The sequence below is a fragment of the Triticum urartu genome, chromosome 2, assembly GCF_003073215.2.
Source record: "Triticum urartu cultivar G1812 chromosome 2, Tu2.1, whole genome shotgun sequence".
NCBI lineage: Eukaryota > Viridiplantae > Streptophyta > Magnoliopsida > Poales > Poaceae > Triticum > Triticum urartu.
This window is the reverse complement of record NC_053023.1, coordinates 259,816,986-259,839,963: the sequence shown is the minus strand read 5'-3', so window position 1 is coordinate 259,839,963 and position 22,978 is coordinate 259,816,986.

Genomic DNA, 22,978 nt, shown 5'->3' with positions numbered 1-22,978 from the left:
ATTCCCATTTTTGAGTGGGTCAACTATTTGTCATATAGTAAATTGCTAGCAATGAGCATGTAAAAACACATTATTCCCGAGCATCATCTCTCCATCTAAAAAAGAAGTGGCAAGCTAATATTTCAAAATTTGATTCGAATCGACTTGGTAAGGTAGACATGGATGCTCGTTCTCCCAAATTTTTAACGAACCGTTAAACATTCTCTGCTCGGTGGAATTCGTCCGAGCAAATAAATGGGAGACGTGAAATTACCGTCCTATGTGGGATACACATCAATTGGCCCGATGTACATCAAGGGTAGGTTCGTAACTTCATCCAAGCACGCCTTCTCCTCGGCCAAAATGACATGTGCCGAATAATTCACAAACCATGGTCGGCAAAACACGCTCACCTCGCCCGAAATAGCTCGCGCCCACTATTTCAAAACATGCTCTCCTCGCCCGAAATCGCTAGCGCCCACTATATTTCAAAACACGCCCTCCTCGCCCGAAATAGCTCCCGCCCACTATTTGGGGAGAAGCAAAGTTAGGCTACTTTCCCCGGCCCTTAGTACACAGACCCAAGCTGAGAAGCCTAAAGGCAGGAGTAGAACTGTAACTCCCCCTCACATTTCAGAGAAATGCGTCTGTAAAACATGCTTCCACTCCCCACCCAATCCCCCCCCCATTCATACCTCGTGGGCGCCAAATCACCTTCTCCCCGGAAGCTCCCTTATCCCAAGCCGCGAAACCTCAGCCCCTCCTCCATGGCGCCCCCACCGCACCAATTTCACAACCGCACTCCTCCCTAATGCCGGAGACGCTGTCCATTTGCCGTCGTGCACTAGGTCGTGTGCCTCTTACTCCGTGCTGCCAGAGCTGCCTCGACGACGGCCGCGTGAACCGTACCAGAGCCGATTCACCCCCTTCGTTGTTCACGGCGTCGGAGCGGCTCCAACTTCGGATCCGTCTAGAGTCCCGGCATTGCTTCCCCGTAGCCGTCGACCGTCGCGACATCACTGTTTCCCTGCCGCCGGTCGCCACCGCAACCGCGCCGGCCTCACTTACTCGGCAGCTGGACCTGCATGCTTCACCATGCCGCCAGATTGGTCGCACCCTCATCTCAAATCACTTTATTTAGGCGTCAGTTGTGTGAATTTTTATTCTGGGCCAATTGATTCCCAATGGGAAGCAGCACCCCTCGAGGCGGCGGAGCTCCTAGGTTGTCGGTTGGCTGGTGTCTAATGTAAGGGTGCGGGGCCGCAAGTTCGCCGTGGAAGCAGCGCTTAGATGGCTATCTTAGAGTTGCATGGGTTGAAGGTATTGCCGCCGCCGGATCTGGATGACGGGGAGTCTTTGTGGATTGGCCCGGGGGCGGCGCAACCATGGCAGTGCAGTGGGGCGGGGAGCGGGGTTTTGGCCGGGGCCACGGACGGCGGAGGCAGGCTGCTCTGCCATTGGTCGTTGGCTCTTCAGGGAAGATTCCTAACAGTGTCAGCCGGGAGGCACAAGACGACCATCAAGCCATCCGTCATAGATCGGACAGTACCAAAATAAAATAAAATCGTGTGACCACAATTTAGTCTTCAGTCAACAGACGTGTGACCACTCTCGTACCTTGCTATTGATCTCTTAGTGTATTTCTTCAGATCAAAGAGATGTGTCGTTCTTAACATTATGCGTTATCTGCATCTTTAGCCACACCGTCTTCCAACTCACCGCGGCTGCTCCAACAAGGGAAGCATACACCACAAGGGAGCTATAGTCCACACTCAACAGTTCCCGGCATCGAATGCGCGTGCCCAACATGGATAGCCACAACAACTGCAGGGCCATCGACAAGTCAGCACATGATGCTCACTCCTAGGGATGGCGGCCAGATAGGTTGTACCCTCATCTTACCTGTGTGCAACATTTATGGCTTTGTTATTCATCTAAGCATGGAAAATAGATTATCACATTTCACTGTATATTCATGCTGATCTCTTACGGGTCTTGTTCAGGAGTTAACGTTGTTCCATAGTTCAGCTAAGATACTTGTTCTTTAGGTAACGTTGTTCCATAATTATCATCCATCAGCCAATGCTATATCCCACAGGCTGGTGATTATAGTATTATACCACTTCTAGTATTACCAATGTTGTTCTTTAATACTTTTGTGTACCATCTAGTTAATCTCGAGTACAAACGATACATATTTTGTAGCTTTCATCTGTGCTCTCCCTTTAGTTTTTGAGACCTGTTGCTGCTAGTTAACCCCAGTCCTACTATTTATGTCGTCTCCTATAGGCACTCATTACATAAATCTAACTACTAGTTGTCTTCCATGCATGTCATATATAATTGCACACACTGATATATCCACAAGAACCTCACGGAGCAATGTAAAGGCCAATAAACTTGATGTCAATGATACCCAATATGATGGACCATGTAAAGGCAGTTCTTCAGAGGACTTGCAGAAAGATGTTGAATCCTCTTCACCCCACAAGGTCCTTGCTATAACTTGGCATGTGATATGGGTACAACATGCATATAATGTCCTGGAGTGTATCTACTCTATTGCAATGCCATGTGCTTAGCATGCTGATCATGCATGTAATATGTCATGCCTTCCTGTTTTTCAGTACCTATTCCATTCATGGTAACATGTTCTCAAATTCAAGTACTGTCATTCTACTCCATCGCAATGCTATTTGTTTAATTTGGACATCATGCTTCTGAATATCTTATGCATTGTTATTGATCAGTATGTACTTCATCTGTCTACCATACCATGTTTTTTTACATTGAAGTGTTGTTCTAGTGCTCTGTTGCAGTGCCATCTTAGTTTCCCAATCATACACGTGTATGTTGCCTTAGTTTTTTTTGTACGTATTCTGCTAGTATACAGTTTTACATTCAACTAGTGTTTATTTTACTGTGTTGTCATGTCGTATCTCTAGCTCCTACACCATACTCCCTCCGTCCGGATTACATGTTGCCGAAATGGATAAAAATGATGTATCTAGAACTGAAATACGCCTAGACCCATAAATTTTTCCGGATGGAGGGAATACATGTCAATATGTCATGCCTTTCTATTCTTCAGTACCTATTCCATCTCTATGATGTAGCATGTTTTATAATTGAAGCACCATTCTTCTATACAAGCATGCAAGGGGAACACGACTATGTTAGAATCTGAAGGGTTACAAACCAGGTCTTTGCAAAAGATCCAAACGCTAGGAGATAATAAACCAACTCCAGTTTTTATAGATACTGCTCCAGCACAGAGAAACCCAACTCCTACTGATAATAAGCAGATTCTAGTGGCCAAAGAACTAGTCCGCTCCAGTCCAGCAAAAATATGTCAACTCCATTCTAAGAAGCGTGTGCTTACCCTTGCATCATGAAATTTTATAGCATGCTAATCATATTTTCCACATGTTTCTTACCCATCTCTCTTTTAGAAAATAAGCTTAACGGATAGAAGAATTTCTGCACTGGTATCATCTGTGAGGAAAGATTCTTGCGGGAATTCCCTGTGCTCCAATGCAAATGTAAGTACCTGTTGTATATCACTATATTTTTACATCAGCATGTATTTTGTTAATCGGCATGAATCCAACCTTTATCTGATCTAAATTTAGTTGTAGCAAAATTTATGATTAAAGGCCACAATGTTGATTTTTGTAAGGAAAATTGTCTGGTAGTTTTGCATCCTGAGCTGCATGAGTGTACTATCTCATATCAGTGGGTTTGATTACTTTGGTTTTGCAGTGGGTTTTCAGTGTTTTTTTACTGTGTTGTCCTGTCCCTACCTCTTACATCATACTCCCTCTGTCCAGATTACATGTCACATAAATGGATAAAATTGGGTATATCTAGAACTGAAATGCGCCTAGACCCATCCATTTATTTCCGGATGGAGGGAGTACATGTCAATATGTCATGCCTTTCTATTCTTCAGTACCTATTCCATCTCTGCTGTAGCATGTTTTATAATTGAAGCACCATTCTTCTATATAAGGCATGCAAGGGGAAGACGGCTATGTTAGAATCTGAAGGGTTACAAACCAGGTCTTTGCAAAAGATCCAAACGCCAGGAGATAATAAACCACCTCCATTTTTCAAAGATACTGCTCCAGCATAGAGAAACCCAACTCCCACTGATAATAAGCAGATTCCAGTGGCTAAAGAACTACTCCGCTCCAGTCCAGCAAAACAATGTCAACTCCACTCTAAGAAGCATGTGCCTATCCTCGCATCATGAAATTTTATAGCATTTTGATCATATTTTCTACATGTTTCTTACCCATCTCTCTTTTAGAAAATAAGGTTAAATGATAGAAGACTTCCTTCATTGGGATTATATTTGAGGAAAATATCTTGCGGGAATTCTCTGTGCTCCAATGCTAATGTAAGTACCTATTGTATATCACTTACATCAGCATGTATTTTGTTAATCGGCGTGAATCCAACCTTTATCTGATCTAAAATTAGTTGTAGCAAAATGTTAAACGCACCAATGTTGATTTTTGTAAAGAAAACTGCTTGGTAGTTTTGCATACCGAGCTGCATGAGTGTACTATCTCATATCATGCACATTACTGAATTGTAGTGCTGCTCTGGTTGCCCATTCATTCGTTGTGTTAATGTTGCTTTCATATTACCTTACCTGGCTGATGATAGTTGTGCCATATTGTGTCAATTTGGTGTTGGCTAGTTGCCCAAACATTCGTTGTGCCAATGTTGCTTTCCTATTATCTGACGTGGCCAATGATAGCAATGCTAGTGTCTTAATTTGGTGCAGGCTGCTGAAGATAAGAAGACAAACTCTGAAAACAGCAAGGCAACCCCATTGTTTCCTTCCAATAAATCTAGGCCAGGTAATATGGCAATAACTCATGATTAATCTGTTTGGTTCCCCTCCTAATTTATGTTATGATGCAGTGGTCGAGACACTCTCCACTATAAATAATACAAGCCTGCCAAAATCGCCATCTGAATCTGTTCAGTATCCTCTATCTCGAATGCAACGGAAAAAATGTATGTTTGTGAACCACTTAATGGCTGAAGGAATGATGGAAATGGTGGAGGAATCAAAGGTGCAGAGTCATGCGACACAACAACTGACCAATGTTTTCAGAGACAGTGTAGCAAAGCAGCAATAACTTGCCCACATGCTTATGGGTGTCATCTGTGCTGAGGTTGCAGATTGTGACGTTGTAGATTGTTAGGTTTTGTTAATTTATTTGCACTGGCATCAATCTTTGATTGCCTAGTGGATGTAATTTCCTGTAATATATGCTGGATGTGCAACGCTTTTCCCTGTATGCCATACCTTTGCTTGATTAGTTTTGTTCATGTGCATAATTGCTCGTTGTAATGAGCTCAAATTATCTAATTTGGGCTAAACACATGTACGAACTTTAGTGGGCCCATTAAGTTAATGGGCCGTTACTAAGCCGAAAGTTAATGGTCAGCCCTCTTAACTCCCGGGTCGTTAATAGGCCGACATTGAAGTGGGTAATAGGTGGGCCCAATTGATTTCACGGGCCGTTAACAGGCCGTTACTAAGTACAGGCTACATATGGCCCAACTATACTATGGGCCTTTAGCAGGACGAAAGAGACAGCGGGCTTGTACTGGACCATGAAGAGCATGGGCCGCTAAGAGGCCGAAAGTCAGGTCGTATTATAAATGGCCCAACTGTGTTGTGGGCCTTTAGCAGGCCGAAAGAGAAACTGGGCTGGTATTGGACCATGAAGGGCATGGGCCATTAAAAGGCCAAAACTCAGGTCCGACTACAAATGGCCCAACAGATATATGGGCCGTCAACAGGCTGAAACACACACCGGGCTGAAAATTGGCCCAACACTTAAATGGGTCGCTAAAAGGCCGAAACTCAGGTCCGACTACAAATGGCCCAACTGATTTATGGGCCGTCAATAGGCTGAAAGACACACCGGGCCGGAAATTAGACCAACATTTAAATGGGTCGCTAAAAGGCCGAAAGATGTACATCATGAAAATTGGCCCATCCACTGAATGGGCCGTTAACAGGCCGAAATCTCATTGGGCCAATATTGAGCCCAAATATATAGCGGGTTGTTAACGAGCTTGAACTAACGATGGGCTGCAATGCTGTCAAATCTTTAATGGGCCGTTGACGGGCCGAATTGGCACATCTTGTAACATCCCAAAATTCTAAATTTTGGAATGTTATAATAAATAGATAGATTTGATTGATTGTTTGATTGATTGTCTGAAAGTGAGTGAATTCAAAACTTTTTGTAAGTTAAATGAGAGGGAATAAAAGGACTTTCCCAAAACTTTCATATTTGCCTTCTGATCTTCGTGAATTCAAATTCTTTTCAAATACAAAAAAACCCTAGAGAGAAGATGCCATGACTTCTTCCATTTAAATAAATGAAAAGGGTGTTTGAAAAATATTTGAATTCCATTGGGAAATATTTTTTCCAATTGATAAACTTCATGCAGCTCAATGATTTTCATGAGAGAAGATAATATGACTTCTTCAAATTATATGAAATATGAGTTGGGAGTTTCAAACGGATTAAATTCAAAGCCCCTTTGAATTTATTTCCAATTTGGAGTTATTTGAGTTTTATTCAAATTATTTTTCTCCAAAAATAAAATATATGGAAAATAGGGTAACATGATTCCCTACAGTAGAAAATTGGAGAAAATTTTATTTGAAATCATTTTGGTATTTTTAAAATGTTTTTTGTTGGATTTTATTAGACCAGTAGCACTCTTTGATTTATCTGAATTTGTGTGAATTTTATTTAATGCTAGGAAAATGTTCATCTTGTAGAAAAAAATTCTGAAATTTTTGATATATTATATGCCTATATAATATTTTTAGATATTTCATTTTTATTATTTTATTTGTCTGGAAAATGTTTTTTAAAAAAATCTTTTCCGCCGACTGGGCCGGCCCAGCACCCAACCGGGGCAGGCCACGCCAGCCCAGCCGAGCCGTCCTTGAGCTCCCGCAGGACTCCCGCCGCCGCATGACTCGCCGGTCACCGCCGTGGCCGAGTCGGCCTCTTTGCGCCGCCTTTGCCCCTGCTGCACGCCTCTCGAGGCCCCTCCTCCTATAAATCCGCCCCGGCTCTCTCCCTCTCCGCGTTTTGTTGCCGCCGCCGCACATCTAGCCCGGCGTCACCGCCGGAGCTCGCCGCTGCCGCCTCGACCCGCCGCCTGCAACGCCGCTCCCCGCCGCGTGGAGCCGCCGCCCACCGCTGCTCGCATCGCCGCTAGCCCGCATCGCCGCCGCCGCTGCAGCCAGCTGCCGCGCCACCGCTCGCTGCCGCCGGAGCCCGCCGCTGCTGCTCGATCCGGCGTCGCCGCTGATCTGCTAACCGCCGCCGGTGGTCTTTTCGACGAAGACCGCCCGAACCGGTAATTAACCGCCCGGTCCGGTTTATTTTATTTTTGGTTTTCTCTGGTTTTCTTCTAAAGTCGGTTTTATTTAATAGTTAGGTTAATTAGTGGACGTTCGCTAGTTTAGGATTTGTAGTGAACAGTTTTCATCTTATAGGCTTCTGCAGCGAACATTCGCTACTTAGTCTTTTTCTTTTTCTGTTTTAATTCCGGCCAGGGACCTATCTGTGATGATTTTAATTATAGTTTAGTCCATGTGCTTCAATCAATCATAACTTTTTACTCGTTAGTCCAAATTCAACGAAACCAACGCCCACAGCTTCGTTATGATCCCCTTTATCCGGATAAACAACTTAAACATGTTTTTTGAAAAGTTAAAATTTGAATTAGATCAGATTTGAATTCAAACTTCGTTTGATCATAACTTGAGTTTCGTAACTCCGATTTAGTTGATTCTTTTTGCAAATCGAAGCTCTTGACCTAAACATTCCGATAAGGACAAATTCACATAATTTTGGTACTGTTAGAAATTGTTTTATGTTGCAAGAGCTATTTGCTTGGTTTTGATGTTTTCTGAATCGTCTTCTTGTTCTTTCTGATCTTTTGAGTGATTGCTTATGTGTGGTTATTATTGCTTGATTACGATAGATTGACCGGAGTGTGATGAGTAGAACTATCAAGAGTTTTGAGTGTGAATCATCTTCGTCAACATTGCAGGCAAGTTCACACTTTGATCATACCTTTTCATACCCAGTTTTTATTGCATTAGATCAAACCTCCAACATTGCATGATTAGGATCTAATTAAATTGTGGGTTGGGAAGTAGTTGATGAGGTAGGAACCTATTGCCCTGTTACTATCAAACCCTTGGGAGTTACTTCTACGCGTTGCTTATATTGCTATGCTATGCTCGTAGACGTGGTTTGGGTATGAGTGAAATGCATGACAGATGTGAGATTGTTATTTAATGGTTCAACTTAAGGTGGCAACTTAAATACACATCTGGATGGATTGCTAGGGGCACCCTGGGGATATACCAGTGGACTTGCCCGGACAACTGGGGATATACCAGTGTTGTCCTAGGAGATCCCGGGGATATACCGTGTGATCATCCTACGGTCCGCCACCCAGGCTCAAAGGGATCATAAGATTATTCATGCTAGAAACTTTCGTGTGCAGCCACAAGCTATTATGGGCTCTAGCATAGTTGATTAAGTCGTGTGAACTCTTATAGTGGTAGACTAGGAGATGTAGGGGTTGTAGGTGGTACGGTCTACCCATCGTAAGGTGCAAACACTTCTGAAAGAGTATGTCTCGGTCATCTGTTTCTCAAACACCATGTAGTGTGAGAAATCCAACGGAGGAGATCGAGTCTTGTGGGGAAAAGTGCGCAAAACCTCTGCAGAGTGTATAAACCAATCATGATTAGCCGTGTCCCCGGTTATGGACATCTTGAGTATCTAGTTCTTGGATTATCCTGTTGATCTCATCATGTTACTTTAAATTAATTTTGTTGGGTTTAATGATGTTATTTAATTGGGATTGAGAATGCTGTCAACCATTCTCAATGTTTAACAACCACCATGATAGTTAAATAAATTTATTCCTTTGCAGTAGGGAAAAATTGGCTTTTCGTGAAAACCTTATAACCATAGAGCTTTTCCACCAGCCAAATATGCATGTAGTGATAGCCATTGTTCATCATTCTCTATGGTGTGAATTTGCCAGTACATTCAATGTACTGACCCGTTTCGGGCTGCAACGTCTCATGTTGCAGGTTTCTTACGACGAGTAAGTGATACGTTAGGGTTATGATTTCTACACTCAACTTTGCCATTGGTGTTGATGGGAATCCACAACCTTGTTGCTTCCGCTATATGGATTGAGGTAATAGTATTTACGTTACTTTATACATGTGATTTACCTCTGCTATAAATCCTTCGAGTACTGTGTGTCAGCATACCGATCCAGGGATGACACTTAAGCACAGAGACTTGATCCATTCGGGTCAGGTCGCTACACATCTCGTATGGGCCGTGGGCTTAAATGGACCTGACACAAGTAGGCCTTATATGGGCTGGCCTGCTAATTTTTTACTGGGACAACATTTTTCACCGGAATGGGCCACTGTTGGGCCGTGCCACGTGTCGACCTATCATAGGGGCCTCGTGTCCAATGAGTGGATGACATATGTCCCACCGGTGAGCCAACACGTGTTTCCTCCGGCCAATGATGATTTTACACGTGGAAAATCCCCATTGGTCCGGGCTGTTAATGGGTTATCGGATCCAAAACTGGACCCGATAGCTTAACGGCGTTCCGTAACGGTGGATGACATGTGTCGGTCACCCTTGACGAAAGCACTTCCGTGGCGTGCAATTTATTGTCATGGAAGTGGACACTTCCGTGATGATAATTTTGGTAATGTCATGGAACACTTCTACGACAACACAGGTATGAATATGTTGATTCTGTCATAAAATCGTCATGGATGAACATGCATGACAAAAAATGCGACCTACTGTGACAAACACGTATCATCACGGAAGTGTATTTTTTTGTAGTGTATGTAGACATGACCGAGACACCTCTCCAGTCAATAACCAACAGCGGAACTTGGATGCTCATATTGGTTCCCACATATTCTACGAAGATCTTTATCGGTCAAACCATAATGACAACATATGTCATCCCCTTTGTCATCGGTATGTTACTTGCCCGAGATTCAATCATCGATATCTTCATAACTAGTTCAATCTCATTATTGGCAAGTCTTTTTACTCGTTCTGTAATGCATCATCCCGCACCTAACTCATTAGTCACATTGCTTGCAAGGCTAATCATAATGTGCATTACCGAGAGAGCCCAGAGACACCTCTCTGATACTCGGAGTGACAAATCCTAATCTCGATCTATGACAACCCAACAAATACCTTCGGAGATACCTGTAGAACATCCTTATAATCACCCAGTTACTTTGTGACGTTTGATAGCACACAAGGTATTCCTTCGGTATTCGGGAGTTGCATAATATCATAGTCAAAGGAATATGTATAAGTCATGAAGAAAGCAATAGTAATAAAACTTAACGATCATTATGCTAAACTAACGGATGGGTCTTGTCCATCACATTATTCTCCTAATGATCTGATCACGTTCATCAAATGACAACACATGTCTATGGTTAGGAAACTTAACCATCTTTGATCAACGAGCTAGTCTAGTAGATGCTTACTAGGGACACGGTGTTTTGTCTATGTATCCACACATGTATCAAGTTTCCGGTTAATACAATTCTAATATGAATAATAAACATTTATCAAGATATAAGGAAATAAAAATAACAACTTTATAATTTCCTCTAGGGCATATTTCCTTCAGTCTCCCACTTGCACTAGAGTTAATAATCTAGTTCACATCGCCATGTGATTTAACACCAATAGTTCAACTTGCCATGTGACCAGCACCCAAAGGGTTACTAGAGTCAATAACCTAGTTCACATCGCTATGTGATTAACACCCAAAGAGTACTAAGGTGTGATCATGTTTTGCTTGTGAGATAAGTTTAGTCAACGGGTGTGCCACATTCAGATCTGTATGCATTTTTTAAATTTCTATGTCTATAATGCTCTGCGTGGAGATACTCTAGCTAATTGCTCCCACTTTCAATATGTATCCAGATTGAGACTCAGAGTCTTTCAGATCGGTGTTAAATCTTGCATCGACGTAACTCTTTACGATGAACTTTTTATCACCTCCATAACCGAGAAATATTTCCTTAGCCCTCTAAGGATAATTTTGACCATTGTCCAGTGATCTACTCTTGGATCACTATTGTACCCCTTTGCCAAACTCATGGCAAGGTACACAATAGGTCTAGTATACAGCATGGCGTAACTTATAGAACCTATGGCTGAGGCATAGGGAATGACTTTCATTCTCTCTCTATCTTCTGCCGTGGTTGGTTTTGAGTCTTACTCAACTTCATACCTTACAACTCAGGCAATAACTCCTTCTTTGCTGATCCATTTTGAACTCCTTCAAAATCTTATCAATGTATGTACTCATCGAAAGCCTTATCCAGCGTCTTGATATATCTTTATAGATCTTGATGCTCAATATGTAATTAACTTCACCGAGGTCTTTCTTTGAAAAACTCCTTTCAAACACTCCTTTATGCTTTCGAGAAAATTCTACAACATTTCCGATCAATAATATGTCATTCACATATACTTATCAGAAAGGATGTAGCACTCTCACTCACTTTCTTGTAAACATAGGCTTCACCGCAAGTCTGTATAAAACTATATGCTTTGATCAACTCATCAAAATGTATATTCCAACTCCGAGATGCTTGCACCAATCCATAGATGGATCGCTGGAGCTTGCACACTTTGTTAGCACCTTTGAGAAAACCTTGTGGTTGCATCATATACAACTCTTCTTTAATAAATCCATTAAGGAATGCAGTTTTGACATCCATTTGCCAGATTTCATAAAATGCGGGAATTGCTAACATGATTCGGACATACTTTAAGTATCAATATGAATGAGAAAATCTTATCGTAGTCAACACCTTGAACTTGTCGAAAACCTTTTGCGACAATTTGAGCTTTCTAGATAGTAATACTACTATCAGCGCCCGTCTTCCTCTTGAAGATTCATTTATTCTCAATGGCTCGCCAACCATCAGGCAAGTCAATCAAAGTCCATACTTTGTTCTCATACATGGATCCTATCTTAGATTTCATGGCCTCAAGCCATTTTATCGGAATCTAGGCTCATCATCCCCCCTCCTAGTTCGTAGGTTCGTCATGGTCTAGTAACATGACTTCCAGACCAGGATTACCGTACCACTCTGGTGCGAAATGTGCTCTAGTTGGCCTATGAGGTTCGGTAGTAACTTGATTCGAAGTTTTCATGATCATTATCATTAACTTCCTCACTAGTTGGTGTAGGCATCACGGGAATAGTTTTCTGTGATGAGCTACTTTCCAATTCGAGAGAAGGTATAATTACCTCATTAAGTTCTACTTTCCTCCCACTCACTTCTTTCGAGAGAAACTCCTCTAGAAAGGATCCATTCTTAGCAACAAAGATCTTGCCTTCGGATCTGTGATAGAAGGTGTACCCAACAGTTTCTTTTAGGTATCCTATGAAGACACACTTCTCCGATTTGGGTTCGAGCTTATCAGTCCGAAGCTTTTTCACATAAGCATCACAACCCCAAACTTTAAGAAATGACAGCTTAGGTTTCTTGCTAAACCACAGTTCATACGGTGTCGTCTCAACGGATTTAAACGTTGCCCTATTTAACGTGAATGCAGCTGTCTCTAATGCATAACCCCAAAATGATAGTGGTAAATCGTTAAGAGACATCATAGATCGTACCATATCTAATAAAGTATGGTTATGACATTCGGACACACCGTTAAGCTATGGTGTTCCAGGTGGCGTGAGTTGTGAAACTATCCCACATTGTTTTTAAATGAAGGCCAAACTTGTAACTCAAATATTCGCCTCTGTGATCACATCATAGAAACTTTATTTTCTTGTTATGATGATTCTCCACTTCACTCTGAAATTCTTTGAACTTTTCCAAATTTTCAGACTTCTGTTTCATTAAGTAGATATACCCATATCTGCTCGAATCATGTGTGAAGGTAGAAAATAATGATACCTGCCGCGAGCCTCAACACTCATCAGACCGCATACATTGGTATGTATTATTTCCAATAAGTCAGTAGCTCACTCTATTGTTCCGGAGAACGGAGTTTTAGTCATCTTGCACAGGAGGGATGGTTCACAAGCATCAAATAATTCATAATCAAGTGATTCCAAAAGTCCATCCGCATGGAGTTTCTTCATGCGCTTTATACCAATATGACCTAAACGGCAGTGCACAAATATGTTGCACTATCATTATCAACTTTGCATCTTTTGGCATCAATATTATGAATATGTGTATCATTACGATCGAGATTCAATAAACCATTTACATTGGGTGTATGACCATACAAGGTTTTATTCATGTAAGCAGAACAGCAATTATTCTCTGACTTAAATGAATAACAGTATCGCGGTAAACCTGATCCAATCATATTGATGCTCAACGCAAACACCAAATAACATTTATTTAGGTCCAACACTAATCCCGAAGGTAGAGGGAGTGTGTGATGGTGATCTTATCATCCTTCGAATCACTTCCAACACACATCGTCACCTCGTCTTTAACTAGTCTCTGTTCATTTTGCAACTCCTATTTCAAGTTACTAATCTTAGAAACTGAACCGGTATCAAATACCCTGGGGTTACAATGAACACTAGTAAAGTACACATCAATAACATGTATATCAAATATACCTTTGTTCACTTTGCCATCTTTCTTATCAGCCAAGTATCTAGGGCAGTTCCACTTCCAGTGACCATTTCCTTTGCAGTAGAAGCACTCAGTTTCAGTCTTGGGTCTAGCTTTGTGATTCTTCATGGGAGTGGCAACATTCTTTCCATTCTTTTTGAAGTTTCCATTTCTTTCCCTTTCCCTTTTTCTTGAAACTAGTGGTCTTGTTAACCATCAACACTTGATGCTATTTCTTGATTTCTACTTTCGTTGATTTGAGCATCGCGAAGAGCTTGGGAATCATTTTCTTCATCCCTTGCATATGATAGTTCATCACAAAGTTCTAGTAACTTGGTGATAGTGACTAGAGAACTCTATCAATCACTTTCTTATCTGGAAGATTAACTCCCACTTGATTCAAGTGATTGTAGTACCCAGACATTCTGAGCACATGCTCACTAGCTGAGCTATTCTCCTCTATATTGTAGGAAAAGTACTTGTTAGAGGTCTCATACCTCTTAACACGAGCATCAGTCTGAAATATCATTTTCAACTTCTTGGAACATCTCATATGCTCCATGGTGTTCAAAACATTTTTGAAGTCCCGGTTCTAAGCCGTAAAGCATGGTGCACTAAACTATCAAGTAGTCATCATACCGAGCTTGCAAAATGTGCATAACGTCTGCATCTGCTTCTGCAACAGGTTCGTCACCTAGTGGTGCATCAAGGACATAATTATTTTGTGCAACAATGAGGATAATCCTCAGATCACGGACCCAGTCCGTATTATTGCTACTATCATCTTTCAACTTAGTTTTCTCTAGGAAGATATCAAAAATATAGGGGAGCTACAACGCGAGCTATTGATCTATAACATAGATATGCAAATATTATCAGGACTAAGTTCATGATAAATTAAGTTCAATTAATCATATTACTTAAGAACTCCCACTTAGATGGACATCCCTTGAGTCAACTAAATGATCACGTGATCCAAATCAACTAAACCATGTCTAATCATCATGTGAGATGGAGTAGTTTTCAATGGTGAACATCTCTATATTTGATCATATATACTATATGATTCATGTTCGACCTTTCGGCCTCCAGTGTTCTGAGGCCATGTCTGTACATGCTAGGCTCTGATACGTCTCCAATGTATCTATAATTTTTGATTGCTCCATGCTATATCGTCTACTATTTTGGGCAATATTGGGCTTTATTTTCCACTTTTATATTATTTTTGGGACTAACCTATTAACCGGAGGCCCAGCCCAGATTTGTTGTTTTATGCCTATTTCAGTGTTTCGAAGAAAAGGAATATCAAACGGAGTCGAAACGAAACGAAATCAACTGGAGAAGTTATTTTTGGAACGAAAGCCACCGGATAGACTTGGACTCCACGTCAGGAGATACAGGAGGTCCTCACGAGGGTGGGGGGCGCCCCCCTAGGGCGCGCCCCCTGCCTCGTGGGGCCCCCGTAGCTCCTTCGACGTACTTCCTGCACCCATATATATCGTCGTACCCTAAAACTTCCAGAGCACAGATTAGATCGGGAGTTCCGCCGCCAGAAGCCTCCGTAGCCACCGAAAACCAATCTAGACCCGTTCCGGCACCCTGCTGGAGGGGGAATCCCTCTCCGGTGGCCATCTTCATCATCCCGGTGCTCTCCATGAGGAGGAGGGAGTAGTTCTCCCTCGGGGCTGAGGGTATGTACCAGTAGCTATGTGTTTGATTTCCCTCTCTCTCTCGTGTTCTTGATTTGGCACGATCTTGATGTTCGCGAGCTTTGCTATTATAGTTGGATCTTATGTTTCTCCTCCCCCTCTTCTCTCTTGTAATGAATTGAGTTTCCCCTTTGGAGTTATCTTATCAGATTGAGTCTTTAAAGACTTGAGAACACTTGATGTATGTCTTGCCGTGGATATCTGTGGTGACAATGGGATATCACGTGATTCACTTGATGTATGTTTTGATGACCAACTTGCGGGTTCCGCCCATGAACCTATGCATAGGGGTTGGCACACGTTTTCGTCGTGATTCTCCGATAGAACTTTGGGGCACTCTTTGAGGTCCTTTGTGTTGGTTCAATAGATGAATCTGAGATTGTGTGATGCATATCATATAATCATACCCACGGATACTTGAGGTGACATTGGAGTATCTAGGTGACATTAGGGTTTTGGTTGATTTGTGTCTTAAGGTGTTATTCTAGTACAAAATCTAGGGCTGTTTGTGACACTTATAGGAATAGCCCAACGGATTGATTGGAAAGAATAACTTTGAGGTGGTTTCGTACCCTACCATAATCTCTTCGTTCGTTCTCCGCTATTAGTGACTTTGGAGTGACTCTTTGTTGCATGTTGAGGGATAGTTATGTGATCCAATTATGATATTATTGTTGAGGGACTTACACTAGCGAAAGTATGAACCCTAGGCCTTGTTTCAACACATTGCAATACCATTTACGCTCACTTTTATCATTAGTTACCTTTGTATTTTTATAATTTCAGATTACAAATACCTTTATCTACCATCCATATACCACTTGTATCACCATCTCTTCGCCGAACTAGTGCACCTATACAATTTACCATTGTATTGGGTGTGTTGGGGACACAAGAGACTCTTTGTTATTTGGTTGCAGGGTTGCTTGAGAGAGACCATCTTCATCCTACGCCTCCTACGAATTGATAAACGTTAGGTCATCCACTTGAGGGAAATTTGCTACTGTCCTACAAACCTCTGCATTTGGAGGCCCAACAACGTCTACAAGAAGAAAGTTGTGTAGTAGACATCAAGCTCTTTTCTGGCGCCATTGCCGGGGAGGTGAGTGCTTGAAGGTATATCTTTAGATCTTGCAATCGAGTCTTTTAATTTCTTGTTTTATCACTAGTTTAGTTTATAAAAGAAAACTAAAAATGGAATTGAGTTTGTCTCATACGCTTCACCTTTTTAATATCTTTCGTGAGTATGATGGAAAGGATAATTGTGCTCAAGTGCTAGAAGAAGAAATCTATAAAATGTTTGGCACTAAATATTTGAATGATGAGCATGATTGCAATGTTGTTAGTATGAATTCCTTGAATATCTATGATGCTAATGATATGCAAAGCCACAAGCTTGGGGAAGCTATGTATGATGAAGATGATATTTTTTGTTCCCCAAGTTTTGATGAGCAAATTTATTATGATGAAAGCATGCCTCCTATCTATGATGATTATTGTGATGACACGTATGCTTTAAAGAATAATGATAATCATGAAACTTGTCATCTTGATCTTAATTTTCAATCACATGATAGTTATTTTGTTGAGTTTGCTCCCACTATTATTCATGAGAAGAATTTTGCTTATGTAGAGAGTAGTAAATTTTCTATGCTTGTAGATCATGAAAAGTATGCTTTAGGTGCTGGTTATATTGTTGAACTCATTCTTGATGCTACTGAAAATTATTATGAGGGAGGAATATATGCTTGTAGGAATTGCAATAATATCAAGTTTCCTCTCTATGTGCTTAAACTTTTGAAGTTATACTTGTTTTGCCTTCCTATGCAAGTTGATTCTTGTTCCCACAAGTTGTTTGCTCACAAAATCCCTATGCATATGAAGAGGGTTAGACTTAAATGTGCTAGTCATATTCTTCATGATGCTCTCTTTATGTTACAATTCTTATCCTTTCTATGAGCGTCATTGAAATCATCATGCCTAGCTAGGGGCTTTAAACGACAGCGCTTGTTGGGAGGCAACCCAACTTTATTTTTGTTCCTTAATTTTTGCTTCTGTTTAGTAATAAATAATTCATCTAGCCTATGTTTATATGTGGTTTTAGTTGTTTAATTAGTGTTTGTGCCAAGTAGAACCTTTGGGAAGACTTGGGGAAAGTCTTGTTGATCATGCTGTAAAAAACAGAAACTTTAGCGCTCACGAGAATTGCTGCCATTTTTATTTGGAGAGTGATATTTAGTTAATTATTGTTTCAGATGATTAATATATAAATTCCTCAGGTCCAGCAATTTATTTGATAATTTTATGAGTTCCAGAAGTATAAGTTTGCTTAAGTTTACTACAGACTGTTCTGTTTTTGACAGATTCTGTTTTCGATGTGTTGTTTGCTTATTTTGATGAATCTATGGCTAGTAAAATAGTTTATAAACCATAGAGAAGTTGGAATACAATAGGTTTAAAACCAATATAAATAAAGAATGAGTTCATTACAGTACCTTGAAGTGGTGATTTATTTTCTTATACTAACGGAGCTTACGAGTTTTCTGTTAAGTTTTGTGTTGTGAAGTTTTCAAGTTTTGGGTAAAGATTCAATGGACTATGGAATAAGGAGTGGAAAGAGCCTAAGATTGGGGATTCCCAAGTCACCCCAAGGTAATATTCAAGGATAGCCAAGAGCCTAAGCTTGGGGATGCCCCGGAAGGCATCCCCTCTTTCGTCTACTTCCATCGGTAACTTTACTTGGAGCTATATTTTTATTCGCCACATGATATGTGTTTTGCTTGGAGCGTCAATTTATTTTGTTAGGATTTGCTTGCTTTTATTTATAACAATATTTTGCATCTTTTATTTCAAAAAAAGTGGCATTGATAGCCTTTACTATGCCTATGTTACAAGTATACATGTTGCTGTTTGAAAACAGAAAGTTTACCACTGTTGCAATAATTCCGTAGAAAAGTCAGAATGTGATAAAATGTTGAAACCTTTTTCATATTAAGCTCTTATAAATTTACTACAGTGGGAATTTTCTTTCATAATTTTTTGAGCTGGAGAACTATGGATGTTGCAGCATTCTTTACAGACTATCCTGTTTAGGCAGATTGCTGTTATGGTTGCATTGTTTGCATACGTTTGCTTCTTTAATGATTCTATTTGAGGATAGGACTATTAAATATGCAGATGCATTTAGTATGAAATGTTGAATAATAATTTTAGTGATTTGCTACAGTAGAGTATGATAAGGTTTTTGCAATGGTTTATACTAACTTATCTCACGAGTACTTGTTGAGTTTTGTGTGGATGAAGCTTTTGAGATTTAGGGAGACCGTGATATGAGAGGAATTAAAGAGACACAGAAGCTCAAGCTTGGGGATGCCCAAGGCACCCCAAGATAATATTTCAAGAAGTCTCAAGCGTCTAAGCTTGGGGATGCCCCGGTTGGCATCCCACCTTTCCTCAACAACTATCGGTTAGTATCGGTTGATCCTAAGTTTTTGCTTCTTCACATGATGTTTGCCATTCTTAGAATGTCATTTTCTTTTGTTTTGCTTGCTGCTTGAATAAAATACCAAGATCTGAAATTATTAAATGTTAGAGAGTCTTCACATAGTTTCATAATTATTCGACTACTCGTTGATCTTCACTTATATCTTTCAGAGTAGTTTGTCATTTGCTCTAGTGCTTCACTTATATATTTTAGAGCGTGGTGGTAGTTTTATTTTGAAGAAATAGATGAACTCTCATGATTCACTTAGATTATTTTGAGAGTCTTAAATAGCATGGTAATTTGCTTATAATCCTAATATGCTAGGCATCCAAGAATAGTAAAAACTTTCATATAGAGTATTGAATACTAAGAGAAGTTTGATGCTTGATGATTGTTTTGAGATATGGAGATGGTGATATTAGAGTCATGCTAGTTGAGTAGTTGTGAATTTGAGAAATACTTGTGTTGAAGTTTGTGATTCCTGTAGCATGCACGTATGGTGAACCGTTATGTGATGAAGTCGGAGCATGATATATTTATTGATTGCCTTCCTTATGAGTGGCGGTCGGGGACGAGCGGTGGTCTTTTCCTACCAATCTATCCCCCTAGGAGCATGCGCTTAGTACTTTGTTTTGATAACTAATAGATTTTTTGCAATAAGTATGTGAGTTCTTTATGACTAATATTGAGTCCATGGATTATACGCACTCTCACCCTTCCACCATTGCTAGCCTCTCTAGTACCGCGCAACTTTTGCCGTTACCATAAACCCACCATATACCTTCCTCAAAACAGCCACCATACCTACCTATCATGGCATTTCCATAGGCATTCCGAGATATATTGCCATGCAACTTTCCACCGTTCCGTTTATTATGACACGCTTCATCATTGTCATATTGCTTTGCATGATCATGTAGTTGACATCGTATTTGTGGCAAAGCCACCGTTCATAATTCTTTCATACATGTCACTCATGAGTCATTGCACATCCCGGCACACCGCCAGAGGCATCCATATAGAGTCATACTTTGTTCTAGTATCGAGTTGTAATCATTGAGTTGTAAATAAATAAAAGTGTGGTGATCATCATTATTAGAGCATTGTCCCAGTGAGGAAAGGATGATGGAGACTATGATTCCCCCACAAGTCGGGATGAGACTCCGGACAAAAATAATTTTTTTTAAAGAGGCCAAAGAAGCCCAAATAAAAAAAGGAGAAAAGAGGCCATCGAAAAAAGAGAAAGGCCCAAATAAAAAATAAAAAATGAGAGAAAAAGAGAGAAGGGGCAATGCTACTATCCTTTTACCACACTTGTGCTTCAAAGTAGCACCATGATCTTCATGGTAGAGAGTCTCCTATGTTGTCACTTTCATATACTAGTGGGAATCTTTCATTATAGAACTTGGCTTGTATATTCCAATGATGGGCTTCCTCAAAATGCCCTAGGTCTTCGTGAGCAAGCGAGTTGGATGCACACCCACTAGTTTCTTTTGTTGAGCTTTCATACATTTATAGCTCTAGTGCATCTGTTGCATGACAATCCCTACTCACTCACATTGATATCTATTGATGGGCATCTCCATAGCCCGTTGATACGCCTAGTTGATGTGAGACTATCTTCTCCCTTTTTTGTCTTCTCCACAACCACCACTCTATTCCACCTATACTGCTATATCCATGGCTCACGCTCATGTATTGCGTGAAGATTGAAAAAGTTTGAGAACATCAAAAGTATGAAACAATTGCTTGGCTTGTCATCAGGGTTGTGCATGATTTAAATATTTTGTGTGGTGAAGATGGAGCATAGCCAGACTATATGATTTTTTAGGGATAGCTCTCTTTGGCCATGTTATTTTGAGAAGACATGATTGCTTAGTTAGTATGCTTGAAGTATTATTATTTTATGTCAATATTAACTTTTGTCTTGAATCTTTCAGATCTGAATATTCGTATCACAAGTAAGAAGAATTACATTGAAATTATGCTAACTAGCATTCCACATCAAAAATTATCTTTTTATCATTTACCTACTCGAGTACGAGCAGGAATTAAGCTTGGGGATGCTTGATACGTCTCCAATGCATCTATAATTTTTGATTGCTCCATGCTATATTATCTACTGTTTTGGGCAATATTGGGCTTTATTTTCCACTTTTATATTATTTTTGGGACTAACCTATTAACCGAAGGCCCAGCCCAGATTTGCTGTTTTATGCCTATTTCAGTGTTTCGAAGAAAAGGAATATCAAACGAGTCGAAACGGAACGAAATCAACTGGAGAAGTTATTTTTGGAACGAAAGCCACCGGATAGACTTGGACTCCACGTCAGGAGATACGGGAGGTGCTCACGAGGGTGGGGGGCGCGCCCCCCTGCCTCGTGGGGCCCCCGTAGCTCCTCTGACGTACTTCCTGCACCCATATATATCGTCGTACCCTAAAACTTCCAGAGCACAGATTAGACCGGGAGTTCCGCCGCCAGAAGCCTCCGTAGCCACCAAAAACCAATCTAGACCCGTTCCGGCACCCTGACGGAGGGGGAATCCCTCTCCGGTGGCCATCTTCATCATCCCGGTGCTCTCCATGACGAGGAGGGAGTAGTTCTCCCTCGAGGCTGAGGGTATGTACCAGTAGCTATGTGTTTGATCTCTCTCTCTCTCGTGTTCTTGATTTGGCACGATCTTGATGTATCGCGAGCTTTGCTATTATAGTTGGATCTTATGTTTCTCCTCCCCCTCTTCTCTCTTGTAATGAATTGAGTTTCCCCTTTGGAGTTATCTTATCGGATTGAGTCTTGAAAGACTTGAGAACACTTGATGTATGTCTTGCCGTGGATATCTGTGGTGACAATGGGATATCACGTGATTCACTTGATTTATGTTTTGGTGACCAACTTGCGGGTTCCGCCCATGAACCTATGCATAGGGGTTGGCACACGTTTTCGTCGTGATTCTCCGCTAGAACTTTGGGGCACTCTTTGAGGTCCTTTGTGTTGGTTGAATAGATGAATCTGAGATTGTGTGATGCATATCGTATAATCATACCCATGGATACTTGAGGTGACATTGGAGTATCTAGGTGACATTAGGGTTTTGGTTGATTTGTGTTTTAAGATGTTATTCTATTACGAACTCTAGGGCTGTTTGTGACACTTACAGGAATAGCCCAACAGATTGATTGGAATGATTAACTTTGAGGTGGTTTCATGCCCTACCATAATCTCTTCGTTCGTTCTCCGCTATTAGTGACTTTGTTGCATGTTGAGGGATAGTTATGTGATCCAATTATGATATTATTGTTGAGGGAACTTACACTAGCAAAAGTATGAACCCTAGGCCGTGTTTCAACACATCGCAATACCGTTTATGCTCACTTTTATCATTAGTTACCATGGTGTTTTTATAATTTCAGATTACAAATACCTTTATCTACCATCCATATACCACTTGTATCACCATCTCTTCGCCGAACAAGTGCACCTATACAATTTACCATTGTATTGGGTGTGTTGGGGACACACGAGACTCTTTGTTATTTGGTTGCAGGGTTGCTTGAGAGAGACCATCTTCATCCTACGCCTCCTACGGATTGATAAACCTTAGGTTATCCACTTGAGGGAAATTTGCTACTGTACTACAAACCTATGCACTTGGAGGCCCAACAACGTCTACAAGAAGAAGGTTGTGTAGTAGACATCAGGCTCGTCAAGTTTAACCCGAGTATTCGCACATGCAAAACTGTCTTGCACCCATTGTATGTGAACGTAGAGATTATCACACCCGATCATCACGTGGTGTCTTGGCACGACGAACTGTCGCAACGGTGCATACTCAGGGAGAACACTTATACCTTGAAATTTAGAGAGGGATCATCTTATAATGCTATCGCCGTACTAACACTGGTACAGCGACGTGCTATACAAATGGTTTTTAACCGCTTTCCATGACGGTGTTTGGAACCGTTGCCAAGTGAGTGTGGGCGATAGGGGGGTGAGGGAGTCCTGGATTAGGGGGTGTTCGGGTAGCCGGACTATACCTTCAGCCGGACTCCAG